The sequence below is a fragment of the Falco peregrinus genome, chromosome 11 (genome assembly GCF_023634155.1).
Source record: "Falco peregrinus isolate bFalPer1 chromosome 11, bFalPer1.pri, whole genome shotgun sequence".
In the NCBI taxonomy this organism is placed as follows: Eukaryota; Metazoa; Chordata; class Aves; order Falconiformes; family Falconidae; genus Falco; species Falco peregrinus.
In genome coordinates this window covers 22,840,058-22,867,737 of record NC_073731.1, presented here as the reverse complement: position 1 = coordinate 22,867,737, position 27,680 = coordinate 22,840,058, and the positions used below count along the sequence as shown (strand labels likewise).

Below are 27,680 nucleotides of genomic sequence, written 5' to 3'. Positions count from 1 at the left end.
TTTTCCTGAAGGGTGGTCCAGAAGATTACTTTGGAGCTCATGTAAGTGACACTCCAAGGATTGGCCGGCAGCGGGCTCAGCAGCCCCGGCCCCCGGAGCCATGGGATGTCATCCCCGTGACATGCCTGGAAACCCCAGCTCATCCCTCAACTGTCCAGTTACAGCAGCATCTCCGTCATGTTGCACTTCAAGTCTGTCACTGGCATGGGTTCATGCTCCTCACCCGGGAACCTTTCTCTGTTTTGCTGAGGACCGTATTTTTATTTTTAACACAGAGTCCTTCACATCAGTGGCAGTGAGGGTTTCTTTTGCAAGATGGGATTCTGCCCTAGGAGAAGATGGCTGGGCATCATACTCCAAATGTACACACACGTGCTAAGAGAGGAGCTGTGCATGAAAGCTGCCTAAACAGTTTTTTTTGTAATAAATGTGTTCCTTTTTCAGTGATTTTGAAAAGTCTTGGGCTGGTAGCTCTGAACACGAGCTCTGGTCTCTCCACTTTCACGTTGCTCTGTGGGAAGTAGTTTTTGGGAGAGCTCTGCCTGCCTGGAGGTGTCAGCTTGTGCCAGCAGCTTTGCCCCGTGCCAGCCACCCGGTCCCCAGAGCCCAGGATGCTCCCGGTGGGGGACACAGCCAGATCGCTCCCACCAGCTGTAGCCAGACATTATGGCTCATGCTAGAGGGACTTGCTGCCGGCACGGTAATTGCAGGCTAGCTAGATTTTTGCTGTGGTATTACAAAATCCCCCAGGGAAGCCCACAACTATGACCATTTACATGGTAACATTGTCAGTCATGAGTCATTTTCTTCCCCCTCTCTCTGTCTCTGTCTCTGTTTCTCCTCTCACAGACACACTCTCGCAAATGCAAGCACAAATCAACAAACTGGTAAATAAAATTTAAATGATGCTTTAGTGCATTTTCAGTGCTCTTTTTCTGGCTGAGTGTACAGTTTGATGTACTTTTTTTTTGCTATACAGTGTAGCACAAAATGTATGGGCCACATGAATGTTGATAACTGGAATGATGACTTCTGCTTCATATTTTTTTTTTTATTGGGTTACCTTTGAGAGTACTTTAATTAAAAATTAATCAGCAAAACTAAATCTTAAAAAACAAATCTTTGTCAATATAATAAACGAGGAAACTTGTGAAGTGAGTGACAGATTCACTATTTAAGTTTTTTCAGCTGACACTCCTTCATTAATACTCCAGCTCCACTAAGCTAATTGCCTCCCTTTTCCTACACAACTGAATAAATGCAATGTCTATAATCTCACTGTATTGTACTGGTTACATTATCATAATTCACATGACTAAGTACTTGCACGTTCGGTGTCCTTGGCTCTGCATTCCTCTGTAAACCAACTTTCTTGTGTACTCTGAAATGTTCACTTTGATGCTTTTTTTTTTTTTTTTTTTAAAAAAAAAGAGCATCTGCTAGAAGAGAGTTGGGAATATCACTGCAAAGTTGTAGGGTGCCTGAATTAAAGTTGCTATTGCAAGACAAATGTGGCCGATTTATACATGCATCCTGCTCATCCTGAGCAACATCACTCAGGAGATCGCTGCCGAACCACACACTGTCTCAGGCAGGAACGGATTTGATTTCCACCTCCCACCCACCACCCACCCCTGCTTTTGTCATTCTCTCTGCAGCATGATGCATGAGACAGGGTTTGTGTAGCTGGTCCTGTGTTTTCAGCTAACAGGCAGGGTGAAAGGGCAGTACCCTGAAACATAGCAGGGCTCAGCTCAGGTGATCCTGGGGAATGTCAAAACTGAGGATGCAGGTAGAGTAAAAAGCAGGTAAATTTGTATATCACAGTGGGTGTCTGGATTAAAAATTTGGATGGGGTGACCAGATCTGTGTGGCCAAATGTGTGCTGAAGACACCGCTGAGGACACGTGACCATGAGTTTGGCGGTGAGGCCTCAGGTTTTGCATTTTGTTAGATTTATGTTTGTGGAGTGAGCAGAGGTTGAATAATTTATGGTGGTGACCACTTAGATGCCATATGTCCTGGTTTTTTTAAAGCAGTATGCTTTTTTTTAATACACAAAAGGGAACAGACACTGAAGCTGAACTTTCTTCATTTTATTCAAGAAAAGAATATTTAAAAATGCTTGGAGTAAAGGCAGCCCCTTCTGTACAATTTGAATCTGCACTAAACTTGACCAGTCAGCATCACTCTGTTTTTGTAATGAAAAGTAAATCCAGAGTGGTTGCACAGTGTTGCACACAAGAAGAAACAACAAGACTTTTACACCAGTCTCAGTAAGAGAGCACACTTTAGTGCAGTTGTAAAGTTCAGTGAAAGCATATTTCGGTCCACTGTTTAAAAATGCTTATTTAAAAAAATAACTTCTCAGTTCCTATCCAGCAGTATACAAATGGCAGTCTTGATAACACAGACAAATTTTTGTAGGTGGTTAGCACTGTTGTTTCTGTGACATTACACTGTAAATATTCTATTGTCTGTTTTATTTTGCCGTGAGAAAAATGAAATGCTCGTGTACTAGGAGTTCACATGTCCCTTTAAGTCTTAAAATATGTTAATTTTACATGCCAAAGTCTTAAGAAGTGTTTGACTGCCCATGGCTTTTGTGTGCATCTCCAGATGGCAGATGCCATTTTGTGTTTCACATTAATTGAGTAAATTTCCTTGCTCTTTGTACATATTGCAGAGGAAGCCATTCTCTGCTTTCAATAGGACAGAACAGCTCTTTGGCATCAAACCCTTCTGGTCTGGTGGTACTAAAACTGTTTTAAGGTGGAATTCTGAGAACAAGCTGTTGGCAATACAGATTTCCTCTATTGTAGATGAAAGTCAGACGGTTAACAGTTATCTTAGAAATATCTTGAAGGTGTTTCCTGGTGAATTGTGAAACAAACCAGTTAGGATAACCTCAGGGGCTGAAGACATAATAAGATGTATGTTTTTTCAATATTCATTTAGCTAAAGGAAAAAAAAAAATCTTTCATCTTGGAGGGCACTGTTTTTCATTCATTTTTTTGCCAGTTTTATTTTTCCCCCCTCTCACTTTCTAGATGCTAAAAAACAAGCCTCAGGGCCTTTAAAATACTTCACTTTGTCCAAATGTTAGTGTAGTTGCAGAAATTTGCAGTACTGCTTTTGTGGGCACAGGCAGTGAAAGAGGGTGTGATGGGGCTGCCGCAAGAACTGCCTGAGGTGCCCCATAGTGCTGTCCGGTGCTGGGAAGCAGCGACAGCCGCCCCACCGCTGGCACCGCGCATCCTCCCGTGTCTCCTCCAGCACCAAACCCATGGGGTCCTCACCGCACCGCTTGCCTGAGCCACCCACCAGCCTTCCCCAAGGTACCTCATACGAGGGCGTTTTGAGTTTGAAAGCTGTGGTGCTCAGGGTAAAAAGGCATAGCAGTTGTATAGCTAAGTGTGACCCAAGTCCAGATGAATTTCTATATGTAGGTTATAGTATTTATAAAAGTTAGACGTTTGTGAGAAGGAGAATTTATGCACAGCAATGCTTTGTAAGTGGCTTAACATGTTTTTACACCAAGATAAAATGAGTCCAGCAATGAGATTTTAAATCACCCTTTTTAATCTTTTCTGTATGTTCTCTCTTCCAAACTCCCTGTAGAAGGGAGGCAAAACAAATATCCTGTCTGTTTGAAAAAGAATATAGAAGACAGAAGTTAATGCTCATCAAAGAAACCAAGATTATATGTCATGTTATTAATCAGATTTTTATCATGGTAAGTGGTGTCCAGATATAGTTGAAGTGGGCAGTGTACATAATAACATAATTATGGGTGTTATAGTGACGTAACAGCAGCAGGAGCTCGGCTCCTGACTCCTTTGTTTTCCATTCACACCCACCATGATCTACTGCTATATTTAGTTGTTTTTCACAGTGCTACCTAATACTGTCATCCCAAGTATTTTTTTTTTAAGTAAAAAAATAAAGATAAGACCATATTGATTTTCCATGGAAGCCCAAACACTGGAATCTTTTCTTGCAGATGAAAATTCAAACTGAGGAGAGGGTGGGGTTTTTTTTTGTTTTGTTTTGGTTTGGTTTTTTTTGTAGATTATTGTCATCTTTTGTGTGTGAAATGCAATTGCAGTTGGGGCAAAGCAGCAGCTGGTAGGAACCGTCCCAGTTCCACTGCCTTCTGCAGGCTGGGACTATCTGTGTCGGCTGAGGAGCTGCTCCAGACAATTTAAGGCAAGCTCGTGGAGCATGGAAGAACTGAGATTATTACATAACTAAGTGGTGTTTGGGGATTTAAATAAAGGAAGTTTTGACTGCTGAATTGCTGTACTTTAACAGTTCTCAGTCTATCATTTTTGGCACAGCTTGTTTGCGTGGGCTTGCAGTTCCAAAGACACCTGAAAAACACCCGTGTGCTTCTCGTGTAGCACTGGCACAGTGCAGGGCAGCGGAGCTGGGACCCTGGGAGGCGCTGGCAGCAGGCGGCATTGCATTCTGCTCACACCCCATCGTAACCTAACTTCCCATGCCCAGAAGTTAGGCATTGTGATTCTCCCAAAAGAAAAGATCTCATTTTCAAAATACAGCTTTTGTGGTGAGGTATACCTGCTGTGGTGAACTAATTATTGGTATGTGGGTCTGTGTGATGCCTGTGGGCATTTTGCTTTGGCCTGCAACAAGAAAAAAGGAGGTTTAATGCCTCACGGAGCACTGCTTTTTCCTTCTATGTCCTTGTTATCACAGAACTGGCTCCTGAATTAAAGCACAGGCTTTGTCAAACACCACCAAATCAAGTATGCCGCGAGTGAAGCTCGCAATGCGAACATCAGAAGTGTCTTCTGTGTTTAGCAATATAGGAAAGTGTAATGCTGTTATAAAGAAAAAAAAAATGCTCTCAGGAGTCCCGGACTAGATGAAGCCACAAGTCCAAGAGCCCTGGAAGGATGTTGCTAGCCAGCTTTACAATAGGTTTATTCAGCAGGAGTCAGCAGGGTTGCCTATCTGTGTTCCTGTAGTCAAAGCTCATTCATTCTGTGTAACATAGGTCAGTTCTGGTGAAACTATTGATATCTGTAGAGCACTTGCCCTACTGCTGTGATTTTTTTTTTTAAATAATCAGCACCGTAGTTACAAAGCTTTACTGGACTCCTGTATGTTGTATTTATTGCAACATCACAGCTCCCTCTTTCTTTAGTTGAGTACACATACTATGTTTTATGCAAAGCAGTGTAAACATGTGAACAAAGGTGGAGAGGGGTCTGTATAGGAAGAGCTTTCAAAATTACATCCTCTTCCCAAGATCTTATACAAAGTATTTTAACAGCAGACAAACAAATCTCCTCTCCTCAGCCTCAGTCTCAGCCTCAGTCTCAGCCTCAGCCTCAGCCTCAGCCCCAGCCTCAGCCTCAGCCTCATTCTTTGCATAAATTCAGTGACATATACTGAGGATATACCAGAATAAATAAAACACTGTCTGTCATTGCCTTCTCCTGGACCTTTTCTGATCACCTCAGCTCGATGTAGGAATATCACCAAGTCACTGTGTACTTGGGTATGTTTTGGAGCTGCTCACAATGGTGTGTTCTGGTTTTTGAGAAAGATGCGTGATGCCATGGGGAGCTGCCCAGACTGAGGTACCAGAGTGCAAGGCAAGAGGGTCACCTGTAGCCAGCCATGTAGAAGGCACCTGGTACATCAAATAACAGTAGCACAGTTGATTGATCTTTGTCTACTGTCAAGACAAGCACTTCTGCTAATGCAGTCTTCTATATCTAATGAGGCTTATGCTCAGCTTGCTGAAGATGAAGACAGAAGTTCCTAAAAAGCCCAATTTTAGTAGTCACATTCAAGCGGAACTCCCTTTTGCCTCATCAGGCAATGCAAAAGGCTTAGAGAGTAAAACAGGAGATTAGGATCTTGGACAGAGGAATGTTCTTCCTCACTTTGCATGGCATGTGGCAGACCACTGCCTCAGTATCCCTGACTTCATAGTGTTGCTTTCTTTCCCCCAAAAGAGTTGTCTGACTGAATTCAGAAGCATGAATGAGGCTCTCATAGGTCACAATGCTTAAAGCCAGAGCAATGCCTATAAATATGTAAATGAGAGTTTTACTTTATCCTGGGAAGGGCTGAAACTTTCCTCAGGAGACTTCCTCTGACTTCAGGACTGGTTTCAGTAAGTACCCTTGGCAATGCAAAATGGAAGTGCATGAATAAATGAACTGGAAGATGTACATGTAGCTCCTGCCACTCCCCAAATACCTTTCCCAGCTCTGAATGCAACACAGATTTTAATCATGGAGCAACAGATGATTGATGGATGATTAATAGCTAATTTGCGAGATTCATTTAACTTCATTTTACTTATACACCGTATGTAGAATTAGTCAAGGCTTGTAGAGGAAAGGAAGTGATGAGCCATTGTTCCCATTAAATTATAATGACAGCCTTCCTCATCACTGTATATTTATTATGTAAGAAAAGGAAATGTCTAGTAAAAATCTGTATAGGTTAATAACACCTTCATAATATAGTCCCTCTTTTCTATTGACTTGAATAGCCCTCCTACTGACTTTTACTGGATTATTAGAGTTAATTACATCAATTGCAATATAATTGATTCTTAAATACTATGTAGGAACCTCATACAATTATGGAAAAACAAAAGTCATCTAGACATCTCCGATCAGAAAAGATTTGGAATTCCTGCACATTTAATTCCTGATAATCACCAGTCAGTTTGGACATTAAGATTGCAGGGTTTCTTGTTTTCTTTCTGTTAGGTTTTGACAGAATTGATAGTTTTACAACATTTAACTCAGTGTGCATGGAAATATAAGATTAAAGAGACGAATGTAATTTGCTAAAATCGTTACTTCATCTCCTAAAAGTGAAATGTATTACCTGCCTGTCTAGATTAAAATACAACTTACGCTCACACATGCATGCTCAAGAGGGAAAAAAACCCCCAGAAATATGTATTTATCATTCAAGGTTGCAATCCTTTATCCACAGGTGCAAGCGTTCCTACAGATCTTGCTTGCTAAAGTCACCAAGGGCCTTCAATGTAATGACATGAAGCAGAGCTGAACACTGATCTCCAGAGGGTAGGAGATCTATGCATTATTTCACTGAGTAACTTTGACATAAAAACGGTTTCTAAAGGATGGTCCTGTATTCCAGATAAAGATTACAGACCATTCAAAAGAAGGTGCTTTAAGATAAACCCTCTGAGGCATGCTACAACATTATTAAGCAGCAGTTCAACTTTAAAGCAAGTCAGACGTAACATTTTTTGTGAGTCTGTTCTTGGCCAGGGTCCCCTGTGGTACCAGCGTAGGAGATGTTAGTCATTTTATTTTTTTTTCTAGCCGGCTTTGTTACGGATCTCCAGTGGCCTTCTAGGAGCCGTGCAGCATTTTGTGAGAGTGAGTTTGCTTTGTGTTTGTGCCTAGATTGTGCAGCTAAAGTCTTCACAAGGTAAATTCAACAATCTTTATGTTGCTCCATTAAATGTCCTCAAGTCAATTCAGTTGTTATGGGGATATCACTTCAGAGTTCCAGCTGAGCAATATGTGCAAGTTATTATTATGCGAAATAATAACTTCTGTTACAGTTATTATTTTTAGTATTATTATTAATATTTTTTGCTTTACAGCTTAATGCACGCACTTAACCACACTGCAGCAGCCGGCTATCAAAGGCTTCCCTGAGGAAAAATTAAGCACTTAGAGTAATAAATTATGAAAAGACTACGTCTAAGGGCACCATCCACCTTGTTCTCACACCCGCTTTAAGTGTTAAATAAATCATAACATCCTGTTCGTCGTGCCATCAGTAGGGGTTAAATAAGTCATTGTAAATGAGCTTCAAATCATAGGACGTAGCTGGCTTCCAAGTGTTTTGTTTGCAAGGAGAAACAGCTCCAGGCCTTTTGATAGTTCGGGTCTTTAAGGAAAGCCTTTTTTCCATTCCAACTACTTCCTGTTAATGTGGAAATGAGAGGAAATGAACATTAAGCAGAAGGATGGGCCCATCCTTTTCCAGTCGTGTGCCTAATTTGTCAGGTGCAATATTGGCACCTGGAGGCTTGTTTTGGCTCCTATTACATCCTTGCTGGGGAAATATCAGAATACGTGTAACGAACGGCATGGGACTTCAAAGGGTTTTTGTTATAGGGAGAAAGAATAAAGGCTGGCGTCATTAGAAAATGCAGAGTTGAATAGCCCAGTTTGTTTGCTGAGTGTAAGGGTTATAAACAGCAATAAGTTAAAAAACAGAAGAGGAAAATATGTGACATTTCATTCTAAACCTAGCTGTGACCATTAAGCATGTAAAGGGAAGTAGACCCCGTAAAATTCTTCTTGGGAATGCCTTGAACATGTTCTTCGTACTTCTGAATCTTCATGTAAAATGCCTCATTGTTGAGGACTTGTTGGCATGTATGTGCATTTCAGTAGGAGGCATAAGTGTTTTGTGGTAAAATTATTTATGGCTTTTGAGTTACAGAGATGGCAAAGCTGTTGTAAGGGGCTCTGGATCGTAGATCAAAATCTGCAAACTTAAGATGCCAGAACCTGCCTGGTGTCTTTACTTCATGCTGAACACCGCAGTCATACTTTCTCCTTTGGGACCTTTCTTGGATTAAAGAACTGCCCAAGATTAGTAAGAGTGCCCATGCTTGGCCAGTGTATTAGCAATGCATCTCTCTGGCTGGATCTGGAAAAAAAAAAAAAAAAAAAGAAAAAAAAAAAGTGTTTAAGGCTCCAGTAATGGAAAGAATGAGACTGAAGCAGAACTTATTTGCCACTAATGTTCTGAACTGTGAAGTGACTAGGGTTGGTTTGGATTTTTAGAACTGAGTAACGTTTTGGACCAAAGTGGCCATTCATGTGCCACTTTTTTCAGTCATGAATTGCAATTAATTAGCATTTGGGAGTGGGAGGAGGGGAGACAGTGTAGCTAATTATTATTTCATTCAGGTAAAACCATGGTGAATCAAGCCATGAGTAATATATACAGATCTGCAACTGTTCTGAGAGCAAATCCATTCAGATCAGTGAAATGAGATAATAGACTTGGGAAATCCAGCTGCTGTGCAGATGTTGGGTGGAATTTTCCAGGGAAAAGCAGTTATGCCATTTTTCGTGCCTGATTCTGCATCCTTTGCTCAGGAGGAGGTCTCGCTTGTTGCAGAACAAGTTACCGCAGAGCAAGCAAACCCTGTGCTGAGGAAACATCAGTGGGTTTGGGATTCACTGATCCCTTTCTCCTAGACTGGTTCAATTTGGAGACATTAGATGGAAGTCTTGAGGCCAAGCATCCAGGGTCGGCTCTTCCCTGTGAGCAGGCAATATACTGTGTATCATTTCAGCCATCCTGGGCTTGCAAGTGGTCTCAATTTGACTGTAGAAGGTGGCTGTGTGTTTTGGAATGACTATTTCTTCACCTGAGCGTTGTCAAGGTGATCAGTCATTTACTTGAAAATCTTTTGCAGCCATCAAAGATTTCTTTTTTATGCTTTTCTGACTTACACGGGGCATTAGATCAGTAGAGGAAACACAAGAGTGACTTGATGGCAATTCTATCTTGGTGCTGAGGGCACTTCACCACCTTTTTTTGTCAGAGCCAGTGGTTCTTGGCCTTCATCTTCTTGAGAGGCTGCTGACTGACCTTTTGTCCAAATCCCCCCAAGAAGAGGCTTCTTTGTCATAGAATCATATAATAGTTTGAGTTGGAAGGGACCTTTAAAGGTCATCTAGTCCAAATACCCTGCAATGAGCTGGGACATCTTCAACTAGATCAGGTTGCCCAGAGCCTTGTCCAACCTGAACCTCTCCGGGCAACCTGTTCCAGTGCCTCACCACCCTCATTGTAAAAAAGTTTCTTCCTTATATCTAGCCTGAATCTACCCTCTTTTAGTTGAAAACCACTACCCCTTGTCCTGTTGCTACAGGCCCTGATAAAAAGTCTGTCCCCATCTTTCTTACAAGCCCCCTTTAAGTATTGAAAGGCTCCAGTAAGGTCTTCCTGCATCCCTCTCTTCTCCAGGCTGAACAACAGCAGCTGTCTCAGCCTGTCCTCATAGAAGAGGTGTTCATTCCATCTGATCATTTTGTCTAGGGAAAGAAATCTTCTGTGGATATGCACACAACAGCAGTAGCACATACTGTGTGATGGCTTCAATGCCAGGGTTCTGCAGCAAAGACGAGTTGGTTTAATCTGGTTTGGTTGCACTGTAAGTGGCCAAGTACTGCTCATGAGATGTGTCTTGTTGACTCAGCGGTGAGGGCGGGAGATCGTTAGCTACAGGAGAGGTGCCAAAGAGGTTGGAGGCAAGAAAGAAGAGGAGCTTAGTAATCCTTTACTCTCACCCCCAGAGACATTTCTGCTGTTTGTGGCCTAATTTATGGTAAAATGCAAAACTACAAAAAGCCAAAAAAACTCTGAAATAAGTGCAGGATTGTCCTATATATGCTTATTTATATATATGTAACAACCTGAATGGAGGTTGTAGTGACATGGGTGTTGATGTCTTTTCCTGAGTAAGAAGTGGTAGGATGAGAGGAAATGGCCTCAAGTTGTGCTGAGGAAGGTTTAGATTGGATATCAAGAAAAAATTATTTACCAAAAAGGCTTATCAAGCATTAGAACAGGCTGCCCAGGGAAGTGGTGGAGTCACCATCCCTGGAGGTTAAAAGATGTGTAGATGTGGCACTTAGGGACATGATTTAGTGGTGGACTTGGCAATGTTAGACTTATGGTTGGACTCAATCTTTTCTAAATGATTCTGTGATTTCCCTCTAATAATGTTCTCTACTCTCCATTATCCCAGAGACACCAGGAAGGATTAATGCTGCAAAAGACCTGAGTGGCCTCTCTACCCCCACAGATGACCATTACGCTGATAGCTCTGGAACCAGTTTGAGGTATGTACATTGCCAGCATACTGCATGATCTGGTTAATGGACTTGTTTTGTAGTTTTTGAGCTTAATTATGTCACCCTCTACAAGCCCAGATGCCATGAATTTGAGGAATGTGTAAGTCATCCTCATTGTGGATGGGTGAAAGAGCTTTGCAGGGGGAATACAACCTTGCTCTGGTGACATGTTCCACTTTGCACTCATCTCTGAAAGAGATACGACTTCTTCCTTTGGTATACCTCCTGGGATATCATTTCCTATTGCACCAAATATTGCATTTTTCTGCAGTTCCAAGGAACACAAACTAATAAATCAAAATAAACAGGCTTTGGGGGGCAATCCTTGATATCTACAGCAATTATCAACTACTTATGTTCCTCATGTCGGTGAGTTCAGCCAGGATCGGTGTGCTCCTGACATGCCATTTGCACGGCCCAGGAACAGTAGCATTCAGCACTTCCTTTTCCTTTGTTTTAGAGAATTACAGAGCAGGTCGTGTGCTTGTGCAAATATAGCCGGTTTCTCTCCACTCTGGTATCTTTTGTACCGTATGTATAGCTTTGATAAGCAGCACATGTGTCTGCTTCCCGGCTATAGTGTTTCCACTCTGATCTCAGGAGTGTAGCTAAATCAATATATCCTTTGTGATGTGCAGATGGAAATAATCTCCAGAAAGATGCATTTCTGAGCTTTGCCCAGTACGTATTTATTTGAGAGGTACAGCTGGTTTGTGGAAAGGTACAATCCAAGACCATATGGGAGCACACTGCTAACTCTGCTCAAGCAGCTTTACGCTGCTCTTGTGGCTCCCCCATGACCATCAGTAGGGCCTCTGGAAGGCTCCTTTGATGTAAAGGGATGCCAGGCAGGGTGTTGCTTCACCCCTGAGGGGCAGAAAGAGGGGCAGCCTGCCTTTACAGCCCCGCGTGCCCTGCCTCTGGCTGCCAAACCCTGCACCACACCTGAGGACCTTGCTAGCTGCCCCAGTATCAGGTTGCCTCAAGGTGCTCATCAGTCCTGCTCCCTGAACTGGACCAGGTGCAGACAGGCCATTTCCATCCTAGAATGGCCTAAGTAAGGTTTGCTGATGTGCTTCTGTCTACTACTTCTGGTTAATGGACCTAAACCCAGATTCCAGATCTCTAACCAGGTGCAAGGCTAAATGTTCCCATATTCCATGACTGCTTGGGGTGACACTTGGATTCAAGTTCAGTGTGCAAAGGTCTCTGGCAGACTCTAAGCTTCCCACCCTGTGATAGAAAAGAATTAAATTTCTGTTAATTTTGCTCAGTTCAAGCCCCTCTGGATGCTAAATGGGTAACACGCATCTAGTAAACTTACATGGGCAATGTGAAAATGCTGTTGTTTTTCAAAGGCTGGCACTATAAAAAATTACATTATTTGAATCAGAATACCCGAGTATCTAACAAATCAGTCACACCTGTAAAAACACAGGTTCATTATCAATACCTGCATCATTAATGACACGCTACCAATAAAATATTGTATGAGTGAGATTCAACTAACCAAAGAAGAGAGGTGGGTTTTTGGTGGGTTCCCCCTCAGCCGCTAGGACGAGGCGAATGGTGCCCCATTTTCTCTCCATGGATGGTGCAGGGAGCCCAGGGCAGGGGCAGGCGATGACGGCGGGGGAGCTGAGGGTGTTGCGGATGCCTGGCCCGCCAGCCCCCACCATAGGGAGGAGCGTCAGGCTGACACCTCACAGTGCCTGCAGGCGCTGTGGCCATTTGCTAAGAAAACTCATGTCTGTTTGCACACGTTTATTCACACATGTTTTAAAATGCAATTCCCTCGTGCAAGACAGACTGAACATCTGAGTTCTGGTTCTTCCCAGAGCAGTTTCACAAGGAACTTGTGCTTTCTTTCCTGGAGTCGACATTTTGCATAGGGAAACACCCATCTCATTTACAACCCAAATCCCTCCTTCCTATACGTACTCAGATGTTCAAGCGGATAGTTCTCCATGAATAAAAACTGTTGTGATTTTAGCTGACAAGTTGAGATTCCATACTGGAAGCAACCCTGGCAAGCTCACCTTTACCTGCTGAATTTGGACAAATACTCCCAGAATACTCTTTTCTCTGTCTCCTGCTGCTCGGATCACCATCTCCATGTTATTAAGGGCTAATTTTAAGTTGAGTCACAAATACTTTCCAAGCAAAAGCCATTGGTGTGCTGGAGTCAGCTGGGAGCTGCTCCTCCTCCTCCTCAGTGAGGTGAGGTGAGGCGAGGCAGGTGCGGCCCAGCGCCGCCATTTCCCTCCCCAGGGAGGGCACTGCAGGCTGCTGGAAGCCTCAGGTGCCATTTTGTGCCATGATGGAGGCGATAGAGGCCGTGCTTTCTCCCCTGCAACATGCTGGGGTTGTTGTGTGTATCTACACCAACTTTCACTGTAGTATGCCTCGAATATCCCCTGAAGATCTGACAGGGAGTGTATTTTGCTGTGTGAGGAGCACCTCAGCCCCCTGAGAGGAGGAGCACGCATGGTGGTGGTGGCCCTGCCCCTCCTGCAGTGCCATGTGCCCCCAGACAGGGTGGTCCCCATTGCACAGGCAAGATGCTGTGGTGTGGTATGGTTATGTGGGCTTTCCTAAGGTCGGGCATCAGTGAGCAGCAGGGCTCTGGCATCCCTTTGCAGCTCTGCTGTTTGTAATATGTATTATCAGCGCTGCTATAATGCTCGAAAATGGCTGCTTCTTTCTGAATAAAAGGAAAGTCGCTGCTCGTATCTCAAGGATAAAAGCCTGTCTGGCTGGAAATCAGTGCAGGGTGCTGAAAATGGGTAGAGCAGCTGAGCCAAGCACGGCGCTGTGTCCCCAGAGATCAGCACTTCAGCTCCCCAGAGCAGAGGCTGCTGCTTTGGCACGAGTGAGACGGACCTCCCCTTCCCCTCGCCATTGCAAGCAGCCACAGAAAACCTGACCCATTCTCCAGCATGGGGCTGCCTAGGCTAGCCAAACGCTGCTGAGCCTAGCCCTGGCTGACCACGATGATAACCAGCCATATGTCTTGTTTTCACGCCCTTACTATTGATTTGTCAGCTCTGCCTCCTCTACCAATCCAGCACAAGAAGGTCCCATTCCTTCACCTGTATTTATCTGGCCTTCCTGAAACCTGTGATCCTATTCTCTGCATATTACCTGTGATACAGCAGCAGAAGGTTTCAGGATGTCTTCAGGAGGTTTTAGGGTGAGGGCAGTAGAGTGATGGTGTTGCAGGACAGCCTGGGAGGAAAGGTACCTCACCCAGGAGGAGAGGGAAACACAACAAATCCTGTCCGATTTCATGGTAAAAAGGGACAGTGTGAAATGGTAATATTTTTATTCTGTTGCCAATGTGTGAATTTTGCAAAATGTGGGGCCTGCCCTCTGAAAGGTATTCAGTGTCCTTCAAGATACCATTTCAACAAGCTCATCCTCCAGGACCATGTCCTCACTGGAACTGTGTGTCCATGCATGCACACTCCCCCAGCACAAATCAAAAATCCTTCCTTTTAACAAATTCACAGAGCCTCACAAAAACCTATGGGAATATCTGGTTTTGCATGCAAATATTTACCAAGTAAAAATGGATACTTTTCCACAGCTCCTAGTGCTAGGCTTCTTCTGCAGAGAAACTGCCAACTGTACATGCATGCTGGTTTGGCACCGGGACAGCACATTCCCTAGAGAGTAGAACGAAACCACAAACTCCTTTTGCTTGTGAACCCCTTTCCACAGAGCAGGTGAAAGCATGCTGAACTCACCCTTGCCTCCTAGCTTTGCTGTTTTCTAAATGTCATTTGAAAGTCTCGCCCCCTCCTCCCTCCTCCCCCTGTCCCCAGTTTTATCCCTCTTTCAGGAGGCAGCCATCAGAAACAAAACCACAATGCGGGGCTTGGCTGGCTGCGTGCATTCAGCAGCTGCTCTGTTCCAAGTTCTGGGCAAGCCACAGCTATCCAGATTCCCACTTGTCCTATGTCTTCTGCCTCAGTTGCAGTACAGCATCTTGAGCTAGAAGGACCACTAATTGACCAGCTTGGACGGGTTGCCAGCACTGCAGTACAGTCAGCCTGCTGTCCCCAGTTGTCTGTGCTTTTCCCCCCTTCACTACACTTCCAGCCCTTCCTGATCCAAAGCTTGTGGCATCTTCCAAGTCCTCCTTGCATTCAAGACTCTAATTCAGCATGTGGTATGCTGTGCTTTTCCAGCAGGCTGCTTTTTGTCATTATCTCTCTACCCAAGTGAATGTTCAGGATGGGTATGTTCTTTCTTCAATTATTGCAGAGAACTAAAATGTAAGCAATAAATGCTAAAGCCAGATTTTTCTAATGCAAAACATCAAGCAAAATCTTTGTGTTCTCGTATAATTATTCCAAAAGAGTTACAAGCCTGGAAATAACAATACAATTCTCTATCTTAAAATATGAAACAGTGTTTTCTTACAGGATAAGATAAGAATGTGATTTAAGTTTGCTTTAGCGCATTTCTTCACTGTGTTGTGCTGACATGATTGTTCAAAGAAATTGTGCTTTTGGAAGGAAAAGGTTAAAGTTTGCTACTGATATTCATCAGGAGATGGATATTTAATCTTTAATCTCTTGTTCTAGGCCCCTACTTCGGATCAACTCATTATCCCGAATAAACGATGTGTCATTCCCATTATTTATGTTTCACTGCAGCCAAAGTATCTGGACCTCGTTTTGGTAAGCACCATTCATTTCGACCCATTCAGTATTAATCTCCCTTCTAACATCTTTCCTGTCCTATGTGCTGTCCCCTATTTGCTTTTATGTTTTCCGCAGAGTGTTTATAAAAGGATAATCTTTTACAAAGCAGACAGAATTTTTGTGTATAAACTGCTCTGTTTGAATGCCTCATTGATATACCATCTAAACTGAAGTGTTCAGCAAGATTAGTGCATCCACTGAGCCACTGAACTGGGTAAAAATATGGGAACTGCTCCTTTCTTTATAGCGAGAGAGGATAGCTAATGATGCCATCTTCTTTTAAATAGGATACTTTTAGCAGATGGACTCTGAGAATATGAATACATTCCACAAATAAAAAATAATCAACAAAGGAGGTGGCTTATAGTGACAAATAAAAGGAGAAAAAGGCATGGAATGTATAGATTATGTAAAGACCCCGAGCCAGCTTCCATCTTAGTGAAACTGGTGTAAATGCAGAATAATTCAGTAAAAATGATGTGAATTAGTGGGGTTTTTACATCATTGTTGCTCACATCAGGATCTGGTCTTTTTGTATTGCAATTGCAGATGACTTCAGCTAGGATAGGGACTTGCAATGCCTTGAAATGCAAATGATACATTTTTCTCTTTCTCATGCTGATATAAATTTGCAGTGAGAATGTTTTGAGCATGATCTCCTCCTTTTTTTACATGAAATAACTAAATAAAGACTGCCTGGCACATATAACGTACACTTATTTCGTCTGCCTCCTTTGCAATGTGTATCTAGTGACATCGGGTGCCACTGACACACCCTCTGAGATGCTGACACTTTATGTTAGAAGAACACAGTATGCAAGTGAATCTGTGCCCATATTCCCACATTTAGACGGGAAAAATCCCAAACAGACATGTGGTACTATCATTTGAATGGCATAGATTCTTAAATACATTTGTCACTCTGTACACTTGCCAGCTTTTCTTTGAAGATATAAACCACCAAAACACTCCAAATTTTATCCGTCATGACTCCGTCAACATGTAGCACTGTTTAGCATGTTATTTTAGTTAAATTGCACTATTGTTGTCCATCTATTATGACATAAACTAGGATTGGTGCCCTTGCATTAAAATGAAATGAAAACTGTAAGAAGGAGTTGGGAAAAAGAAAACATTGAGAAAGTTGTGCCATTCATTTAGCAGCGAAGGAATGTGAGGGGGGATATTAGAGAGGCAGGAAGCACAAAAGGTGTCAGGCACCCATAGTTCCAGCTTTAAAAGGGTTCGCTCGTGTTTACAAGGGGCTGCATGCTGGGCATGGTTCAATACCACCTTTGGGGACTGTGCGTAGAGAGGGATGAGACCTCTCTGGATGGCTCCTCTTGTCATTTTTAATTCACCTCCCCCACTGATATGACCCAGACCTGACTTCTAGTAAGAAAACACTGTCCATGGCTATTTCTGGAGTCTGTCAACACCACTGCAAGGTTAGTGAGAGCAGTTTGTGGGTCGGGGACAGAGGTAACCCAGCTTATACCCAGATTACTGAGTTGTCATTACTCTTTGGAGATAGTCCATGTAATTTAGTACACAGAAGCAGTCTCAAGGAAATAATTGCCTGTTCAGTCCTAAGAAGACTGGTAATAAGAAAATGAGTCTGTCAGTTTCTGGTTGCCATTAGCTGAGGTTAAAATCTTTCTATTATAGCTGCTATCCAAGTGCCCTGTGCATAGTGGGTGGGTGGTCTCATAGAATCATAGAATCAATTAGGTTGGAAAAGATCTTTAAGATCATCAAGTCCAACTGTTAACCCAGCATTGCCAAGTCCACCAGTAAACCATGTCCCTAACCCTCTCAACACAGGAGAGAAAAAATCATCACCATATTTGGCAAAAATTGGCCTACTTACTGGGGTGATCAACATTGCACTGGTCTGGAGAGAGCTATTCTTTCAGTGTTAGGACCACTGCTCTCTAAACTTCTGTGTTTAGTGGTCAGATCTTTTGTAGAAACAAGTGCGGTTCCCACTGTGCTGCTGGGGGCCAGGCATCTGATGGTGTAAACCAGAAGAGATCTACCAACAGACCCCTGACAATTTCTGATGTTTTTCAGCAGTGGAGATATAATGTACATAGTAAATGAACACAGCATTTTTTCTTCCAAAGGTGATCAGACATTACTGTCCTGGACTAAAAGTTTTAGTGAAAGAGCAGTGCTTGTAAGCGTAATTTATTGCCTAGCAGTTTTGTGTGATGAACCACCATGTTCCTGGAAATCCCACAGGAAAGAACATGTTTCTAGGCACCAAAATCATTGCACAAGTGATACAGAGGTGATTTGTGCCAAGGCAGGGTGTCCATAGCTCTGGAATGTGTCAGACTTGCTTTACATGTGCAGGTCAACCGCACGGTGTGTTGCATTAGCTCAGATCCAGGATGTGGCAGCTCTGTCACTTCTGGAGTCATCATGCTGGCAGCTCTCATTCAGACAGGGTTTTCCCAAGCACTGAATTCAAGTTAGTGAAGACCTAATGAAACCGTTTTTGGAAAATACTGGTAAACAATTGTAGGTGCACCAGTGTGGGGACAAATTTCTGGATGATTTATTTGCACTTAATTAACCTATTCTCACTCTCTGCAGGGGAATTTCTCTCTGCCTGACTACGTGGTGGGACTGGGATGAGCCCACCAGGTGTTCAGTAGACAGATTTGTGGCACTGGGTCTGTACTAGAACAAGGGAGACAAGGGGAGGATGAGTGAGAGAGGACCAGGGACAGACTGAGGGAGGTTCAGCTGGGTGCCAACAGACCTACTTTCACAGGTAAAGCAAAGAGTCAAGGAAGTAATAATAAAAGTCCTAGGCTCTCATGCACAGTGCCCGTGCAGATTAACATACATAGGAAAATCAGAATGGGCTGGCAATAAACGTGCAAATAGAAGACCGAATAAATAGACACTGAAGAGGACAGATGATATGATACAGTATGATACAATACGATATGATATGATACAATGTGCCTCTTTTGCACCAGGCATTGGACGTGGCTTCATGGTGTGGAGGTGATCCTTGTTGGAATAGCCTTTGCCATAAGGAAAGGATCATGTCTAGCACCAGGATACTCTAGCGATGTACCTGTATCCTCCTTGCATTTCTCACTGCTGATTAAATACCTCCATGCTGTGAGGCAGGAGAATGAACAACCGATGTGGGTGGGCTAAGCTGTTTTTTCCCACAAAGTCCCTGTTATGACTACATAAGGAGATAGGATGTCCATGTGGAGGCTGTGTGCCACTCTCCTTTTTGCAATGTATGATTGTGGATAGCAGGAGACAGACCTGCTGTCAGTAATGGGGATTACTGAAAGTGCTCACTGCTCCTAATCTGGGAATACACTCACATACATGCTAAGCGATGCTGTGATCTGATCCTCACCTGTACTGGCATCCCTGCTGCTACTGCTGTGACTTTTATTAACACTCAGGATAAGGCAGTTCCCACGTCACTCATTCCATCCATCTAGTCCTAAACATGCAAAGGTGTAGGCAACGTGTCAAGGAAAAAGAAGGAAGAGGGAATGCTGTGGTGACAGTCGGTCATTAAAGAACCAGGCTATCCCATATCCTCTGAGGCATGAAATCTGTCAAAAGATAGTGTATTTTTAGGAGCTGACTGTAGACACTGATGCAGTCTATGTTGTTGGTATAAAGGTACAGAGATCTAGGCACTAACATGATTAATACCATGTCTCAACAAAAGGGATTTCCCACATTTATATTGCTCAGAAATAGCTTTCCATAAATTTGATATGAGTACTTGGCAAATAAAGCAGCCATCAAACACCAATAAAAATATGTTGTGATACCTGCAATATACACCTAAAGAAACAGAGAACATTAATATTTGAGAACTACTCTTCAGGTACCCATAAAAATTGGATGTTACGGAGACTCTGTCAAGGTAGAAAGGTTCAAACCTTAACCCAATGTAAAACGTGCATTGTAAAATTTCTTTCTTGTGAAAAATCAGGATTTCGCACTAGCAGCCTGGTTGAAGTGAGTGCTGACCAGCCAGGTGTCTCCAGCATGCCTGGGATGCATTTGCCCTGTCAAGCACATGTGGGAATCCTTTCCTTGTGGATTGGTCTGGTTTTCTGGCAGTGAGGGGCCATGTCCCTCTGGCTCCCAGTACCTGGGGCAGTGTGAGAGGCAGGGGATGTCCTGGGGGCAGAGGGGAGCGGCCTTTCTTTGTATGCATGAGGCAGGCGGTGCACGGTGTTGTCCTGCACTCAGGGAAATCTCTTTAAATAGTATTCCTCATAGGACACCATTTTTAGCTCCCCAGGCAGTGTAGCTCTGTTTGAGGGTCCAAGGGCTAACGAGTGCAAGTCCTTTTAAGGATCACCAAGTGGAGAGGCTGCCCTAGCTTCTCATCAGGATTGCACTTTTCTCTTATCCCCTTTTCTCTGCTCCCCCCAAGTCCCTCCTCTACAAATAAAAAGAAATGAAGCTCTTCCAGGGATTCTGCCTAGGATAAACAGCCCTGACCACTTTACTTTAAGAGAATAATTGGGAATGTTTCCTACAGATGCTGTCTGAGCACACAGAAATGCCAGAGTGATAGACACAGCTTAAATCCCTAGACTGTCAGACAGATAAAGATGGTCTGTCCCAAAATCTGCCTATCCCTTGTATCGCCATGTCAAAATGAAGCAGAAACCTTTCACACGTCATCACTTCTGTTAGCTTAAGTCCAGATCCTTGCACCCTTACTCATGGTTAGTAGTGCCTTACTGTAGAAGTAGCGCTACTGACTTCTCCAGGCCAGCTCCTGGAGGAAGACTCTATTTAAACCTGCAGCTGAGATCTAAGTGTCAAAGCTGCACATATCCTTAGCTACATTTAAGGCAGCACTACATTGTATATTTAATTAATCTAGAAAACAGTTTCAGTAAAATAAAACTGTACTTTTTACCTAGCTGTCTCAGTATGGCTATGAGTACTTTGAGAGCTCAGATAAATAAATATGAATACACTAATAGCTCTTTTTATTGCCCTCACCAAAGAATCCTGTTACAGCTGTAAGGCAGGTTTTAAATCCAGAACAGACAGTTGTAATTGTGCTGCCTTACATACATAGCCCAGGCCACTCATTTTGCACCCACCATTTCACTTCATGGTATCATTTCACCTATGGGGACATTTCTGAACATTTGAATACATCCCTACACAAAGTGTTTTGCCAAGTGAGGTTTTTTGGACCTCATTTGGAAAGCCCCCAAAGATGTAACTTCTGGGTCTCTTCTGACTTAAGAAAAAAAATTTTGATGAAAGCTAAATCAGTTAACACCAAATTGGGTTGATAGGGGGATCCTTGTCTTCTCAGCTAACGGTATGAAACCAGATAAAGGGGTTGATTTGACAGCTGAATAGATTTCCAAAGTGGGGTCATTTTCTCCCATGAGCAAATAATATGATAAAGATATGCAAGGGTATGTGTGTGCCTTTCAACGGCAGGCAGAGTCCAAGAGCTTACTTATCTCTAAACAGCTTCTCTGGTGTCTAAAATAAAGAATGCAGAGTTTCTGAACATTCAGAGAGCAGATACTTTTTCTCTTTTGCCTTGAGTGACCAACCACACTAGGAGAACTTGTGGCCTTGTTCTTGGTAGTGCTCTGTGTTTTCATTAGGAGTAGAAACACTGCCAGCTTTCAGGAAATCTTCAGCACCACAAAGATTAAGCCTTTATGGTTTAACAGTGTAATCTTTGTAGTGCATCCACACAATATTCCACTGACCACCTCAAACTGAATTTATTCCACAGTTGTTGAAATATCTTGATGCACTGTTGTTCTTCTGGAGTTGTCATTATCTTTATGGAAGTCTATGGGGGAAAGAAATCAGATGGTAAATCTCTTAGGGACAAATTTATGGCTCCTTTGCACCAGCTGATATAGAGAAAAGTCTCTGGTTCTTCCAGACAATTAGTTTGTTTCAAAGGAGCTGACAACTCTACTATTCATTTACAATGTTGTCATTCTCTCACTCTTTTTTTTCTTCAGCAACCATAAGAATAGGGAAGAAAGATTCTTGGACTGCATTTCTGTCATAGTGATCTCCTTTCTCTTCTGTTTTTGTTTCCTTTCCTTTCCCATGTCCATTTTGGCAGGTAAGAAGTTTTTGCATGTTCCACATCACCTAACCAACAGTAGAGTCTTGAGGTCTAGATGCGGAGGCTGTGAACCTACCAAGGATGAATTTCCTGGATACCTCAATCTTTTTTAAGGAATTAAGTACACTACCATTCACTGAGGGAGGGGAAGGTGGAAGGCAGTTGGTTAGTAATGGTATACAAAATCATTTAGCTCGAAATCGGCAGTGTAGCAACTGATAGCTATTTGCATCTGAAGGTTGCTACTGGGCTGTGTGAAACAAGCTTGTGGTTTCCATGCGGTTACTTGTGAAAAGTAGCACCAACACTGCATTCAGTATCACTGTTTTCATTCCCTCACAAAACGTCACCAAAAAGACAGATGCGTATTTTTCTGACCCAGCTTTTGGGAGTTAGTGAGAGTTCTGCCATTGGTTTCAGTGGCTCTGGATCATGCCAGAGTAGACAAGGAGCCTGAACTTCCCAAGAGCCAGGGAGAAACCTCTAGGGTCAAGGACAACATATGCTGCAAAACATTGCACTGCTCCTATCAGTTTTTAATCTAGCTCTGGTGTTCATCCTTAAATATGTTAGTAGTTGCTGGAAATTCATTTTCTAGTGGGTTACACACAGTTAAAAGTGTTCTGAATAGCTGGAAATCCAAACATAACACAACAGTCCTTTCTCTTAGAGACATATTTTAATACCCATTGACAGCAAAACCATTACAGAATTCCATGGATGAAGACCAGGAAGGCAGAACAAGAAATGTAACCTTCTGATTTGTGAGTGGAACTGTATCTTCTTTAAAATGGTGTCACTTCTGATGCTTTACTTTGAAACTGAAGGCAATGTTTTAACACAGTTTGCATAATCTTTCCATGTGTTTTATGTTGTGCCGTTACAGGGCTCTGCTGTGATGGCTAACTCCTCCAGCAGAAATTTTTGACCTACACACTTTTTAAAGAGTACCTAATTTCTTCTACTAGGATTAATCAGGACCTTTTCTGCACACTGTAAAGTTTTGCTATATTCCTATGCTTTTTGCAGAAATTAACTACTTAACATAGATTAACACCACTGACAGTGTGCAAGTTATTAAAGTAAATAACTAATATGAAGCTGACATAACTGGCATTATTGTGCTCCACTGTATTATTAAATAAAATACAAAAGAGCTGAAACAATCTGGAATGACTGAAGTAGGTAAATGACACCCAGAATTAAGTAGGTGACAAATGGGAGCAGTTCTTTCTCTCTCTCAGTGGGTGGCTGTGATTTGGAACAAGTGTGTAGCATACTTATATTGCTGTTTTCTGCGGTGCAAATGAAACTGGTGTGATGTTTTCTGGTACCTAGGAGGGGAATCGGGGCCTTGTCCCTGCAGGCAGAGCCCTGTTCCACAATGAATATTACTTTCATTGTGACATTTTGAAGGTACTACATGGTAATGACACATTGCTCCAGTAATTTTCGTACAATGTCTCTATGAGCTCTCCCCATCTGTCATGACAGCATTAGTCTTGGCATCTCTGATGAAAGAATCAAAATTAAAAGGGAGAACAAAAAGTCAATTTCTAATGGGTTCCAAATACCCATATCTTACAAGCGTAAATTAAATATTGCTCTCATCTTGCAGCCTTCCAGCCATATTCCATGGATAAAACCCTCAAAACTATTTAAAATTAAAAATCCTGTTAAAAGCTGAAATATATATAAAGTAAAATAATATTCAGCTGTTTAAACTAACCTGTTGATAGACTGTCAGCTGTCATTTGATTTGCACTTCATTTGAATTAATAAAACGTAAACCATAAGCATCATGATTTACAGTAATATAAAAGCTATTACAAAGGACCTTCATCATAAGCTTCTTTGTCATAAAGCTATTGTATCTTACTTTCAATCACTGAACACTGTTAAAAACATTTCCTAATACAATTCCTTCTGATGCAACATACAAATTCCTTTGCTTCAAAGACTGACTATAGGGGCATGACTTTGAGTCTTTAGAGACAAATTAGAAGTTTCTTCTTGCATAAATAGTGTAATAAAAAATATTTTCATACTGATGTTTTTCATCTTTTCTTGAGGCTACACACACCCACACCCTAGCTCAGGTTTACCCACAGCCATTAAAGTATCTTTATGCCTCCTCCTTTATTGTAAATAACCCTTGGACAAGCAACATATAGTTACTCAAATAAACTGTTTTGTGTGCTCCTATGAAAAATGTCTTCATGAAAATGAAAAATGGACTTTATATTGCCCTCAGTTTCATATCCCCTTTTAAAGATTGTTTCTCCTTATCCCACATGTGCTGCTTTCTGGAGTTAACAATGCCATGAGGAACAAGCTGGAGCTGCCGGATACCTAATGCTACTTCCTTTGGGGTTTTCTCACCCATGGTGCAGGAGTAGTCTCCCTGGCTCGTCCGTCCTGTCTGGATGTGGCAGTGTCACAGTTGCTCATAGTTGCATGTCATCCTGCTGTCTGGCCCTTGCAGCACTCCTGGTGCCCACAGGCAGGGATGCAAGGAGAGAACTGGGGACTGTCCAGGCACCACAAGATCCCTAAGATACACCCAAAACACTGGGCACTCCTGTCTGCCCACACCAGGGCTGCTAGCACATGTCCCAGTTGACCAGCTGGCACTGTCCACAGTGCCACACCCTCACACTGCAGCTCAGCGCTTCTGTGCCCTCTCCCTGCAGCATCCCCATCGCCACCCAAGCCACCATCTCTGCTGCTCCCAGTGAGGATGAGGTCTATTCTTCCCAAGGGATTTTCTCCTTGAACTGATCCTGGACAGAGTAGCTCCTCTAATGTCACCTGAGAACCAGATGTAGTGTGCTGTTTGGTCCTTTTCATAGGTTGGCCAATCATTAGCAATCAAGGGTTAAGAGGGCAATGGAAATACCTGAGAGACACTAACTACAGGCAGAGGAGGCAAGAGCAGGACTGGGTGCATTCCTGGGTTTAGACATAACCCTGAACTCCAAAAGGGATGCTTGTCTCTGGAACACGACAGCTTGCTGTTCACATGTGACAATGGGACCCCAAGTGCAAACAACGCCTGCCACAGGTCTGGCTCCACAAGTCAGAGGACAGTACACCTCATCGTCTTGCTCAGGAAGGAATGATAGTCTTGTTCTGTGGAGGAATGAAGGCAATGGGTTGATTAGCATTGATGATATGCAGCTGTGACCTTGCCTCGAAGGCAGTGGGTTGATTGACATGGATGATGTGCAGCTGTAGCTCATTCCACTAAATAGTTAAATAGCCCTGAGGATGGTGGGAGGGGGCTGGATGGAGGAGGAGCAGGGTGGTTTGGCCTCTGGAGGAAGGGTGAAACAGTATGGATCGGAGAGGAGAATCTGACCAATGGTAAAGCCTTGTTGCAGCCTGATGGCTTTCTTGTGCTGCAATGTTATCCCATGCTTTCTCTGTGGTATCAGTGAAGACTGAGGGTGGGGGTAGAAGGGCAAGAGAATGGAGGGCTATGCTACCAGTGTGTCCTGACTGCAATGTCTCTCCTGTCAGAAGGCAGAGGACCACTGGTGCCAAAGCTCCCATAAGAGAGGCAGGAAGCAAGGGCAGCCAAGCCAAGAAGAAGCACTCTGAGCAGCCAGCCCTTAATGGCCTGGGAGAGGCTGCCCCCATTTCTAAGCCCTTGAAAGAGAGCCCCAGAGGCTGCCCAGCTGAGGAGCTCCTGGGGGCCTGGTACGTACAGACTACATGCACAGGCATGGGCCCATGGAGGCAGCTTACACAGCCTAAACATTGGCTGGCTGCACCCACAGCCAGAGGTATGGGCTGGGTCTGAGGCTGGAGTGGTTAAGGATGGAGTGCAGAGGTGCCTGGGAGAGGAGGACAGCTGCATGACTGAAGACCATGGGACTACTTTTTCCCTTGTGTTCTTTTAAAAGCTGGGGCAATGTACACTTTTAACAGAAGGACATGGTCCAGAACCTGGAAATAAGGCTAAGAAAATTGCAAACCTCACTTTTGTTCACTGTGTTTCTAGAGATGTTCCTCCAAGGATGCTTTTTGCTTTTCAACTGCCTTCAAGGCCAGGCTACAGGCAGGCCTATGTCCTTTGTTTTAAAACTTTCTTTGGGTTTTCTGGGTCATGGCTTACAGAGGGCCTTTAGGTGTCCTGATGTTAAATGGACTCCACTTGACTTCAGACAGTAACAGGAGAGAGGGATGTCTTCTCAGCACTCTGTAACAAAGCTGTGCTCAATGTGTACTGGTCCTGGTAAGAAGGCCTGACCCACATATAAATTATCTTGTTTTTCCCCTCGCAATGGGGCAAGAAATGCCTGGTGAGCTTCTTACTGTGAGCTAGGTGAGATCAATGCTCTTTGCTTATACCCGGGAACACAGGAGAAAGTTCTACATTTGAGAACAGTTAGGTGTAAGAAATAAGTTTGGACTAGATGTCCTCCTGAGAGCTCCCCCAATTTGATTCTTCCTATGATCTTATCTATGTTTGATGGTACTGTGGATCAATACAAGTGTGGCACAATCCAGCTGAAGAAAACTGTCCAAATCTGTTAGGATGCATTTTTGGTCTGGCAATGAAAGTGTGGCTGCTCCAGGGCTAGCACAATATTCTGCTTCAAGGTCATGTTGGTGGTCTTTTGCCTTCCAAAATTAGCAGTGATTAGTTGATCATTCACTGCTGGAGGGCAATGAGGTTTCTTTGGGAGGCACGCATTTGCCCACAGCCACTGAGACACAAAGGACCTTGTTTCAGCCTCTAGGTATTTAGCTCTGCACTTAGTGCACCAGGTAGTGGCAGGGTCCTGTATCATGACATACTTCAGAATGATTTTTGTAGAATTAAGTGGAATTGTGGTGTAACATTACCTAAAAATACAGCTGCAGGCTGACACTGAGGAGCACCTCACTGTCTTGCCTGTGAAGCAGTGAGTCTGTTTCCTCTTTGTTTGGCTCTCCCCAAAGCCTCCTGCTTCTTTTCTTGTCTGTCCTCACAAGTCAGAGCATGTCACGTCACAAAACTGATATAGCTGGGTATGCTACTTCAGGGTTTCAGCAGATCCTGTAGTTTGAAAAGTGTCTAGTGGCTTTGTCACATGATTTCTCTGTAGTGTGAGACCAGCCGGCAAAGAGCTGTGAGCTCACATGTTTAGATGGCTTAGTTTGTGCACGCAGATAACGTGAATATCTGCTTGGCAGTGTTTTACAGCAACTGAACATTCCTGACGCTGCCTCTTTTCATCCTTCTGCTCCCCCTTCCTTAACAGCAGAATCAGCAGCTGTAACAACACATGGAGGACACTTGGCAGCTGCAAGACACAGATGCTGAGCTCTGTAATAAACTTCTCCTGTAGAAGAATCTGAGTGCTTTTGCTGGCTGCTTAAAAGTCCTTATTGCCGTCTGACTCACTCGCTCAACAAGCAGTTACAGTGTGCTGATGGCTGTTGGTAATCACTCCTGGGGTTATAAGGACCAATCTAATTGACCTGCTTAGTCCTTCAGGGTGCTGCCATAGCCTAGCTTTAGTAATTTGTAAGTGAATTGCATGCTTTCATGATAGATATTTAAGAATAAGGTATTGTGCAATGGTTTAGTGGACCATTGTTTTTATATCTAGAGATAGGCAATAGGCCTGGTTTTGATCACAAGTCACAACGTGCAAACCAGAAATAACTTTGCTGTTGTTAAAGGGGTATAAGCTATTATAAAACAAATGTGAGTGAGGTCAGGGGTGAAGGAGAGCTTTAAATGAAGTCTGCATTGCCTGGTAAGGAAATGGCATATCTTTAATATCTCACAAACTGGCATTTGTTGGAATTGGCCTATGATAAGGGTGTGGATAAGGACTTATGGCAGCAGGCTAGTGTTAGAATAGTAGGAAGGCTCATTTCAGAAAAGCCTTGCAGAAGTGTGTTTTAAGGAGGCATTTGAATTTG

At 43.2% G+C, this 27,680-nt stretch overlaps 1 long non-coding RNA gene across 2 annotated transcripts in view; it reads left to right on the top strand.

The window, feature by feature from the left end:
- Positions 1–27,680, top strand: part of LOC114012555 (uncharacterized) — a 67,537-nt gene that overhangs the window by 13,344 nt on the left and 26,513 nt on the right. For both annotated transcript variants that reach the window (XR_003555096.2, XR_003555095.2), the window contains exons 2-3: positions 10,811–10,904; positions 15,509–15,604. This is a non-coding gene — a long non-coding RNA (uncharacterized LOC114012555). The remainder of the gene's footprint in view (positions 1–10,810; positions 10,905–15,508; positions 15,605–27,680) is intronic.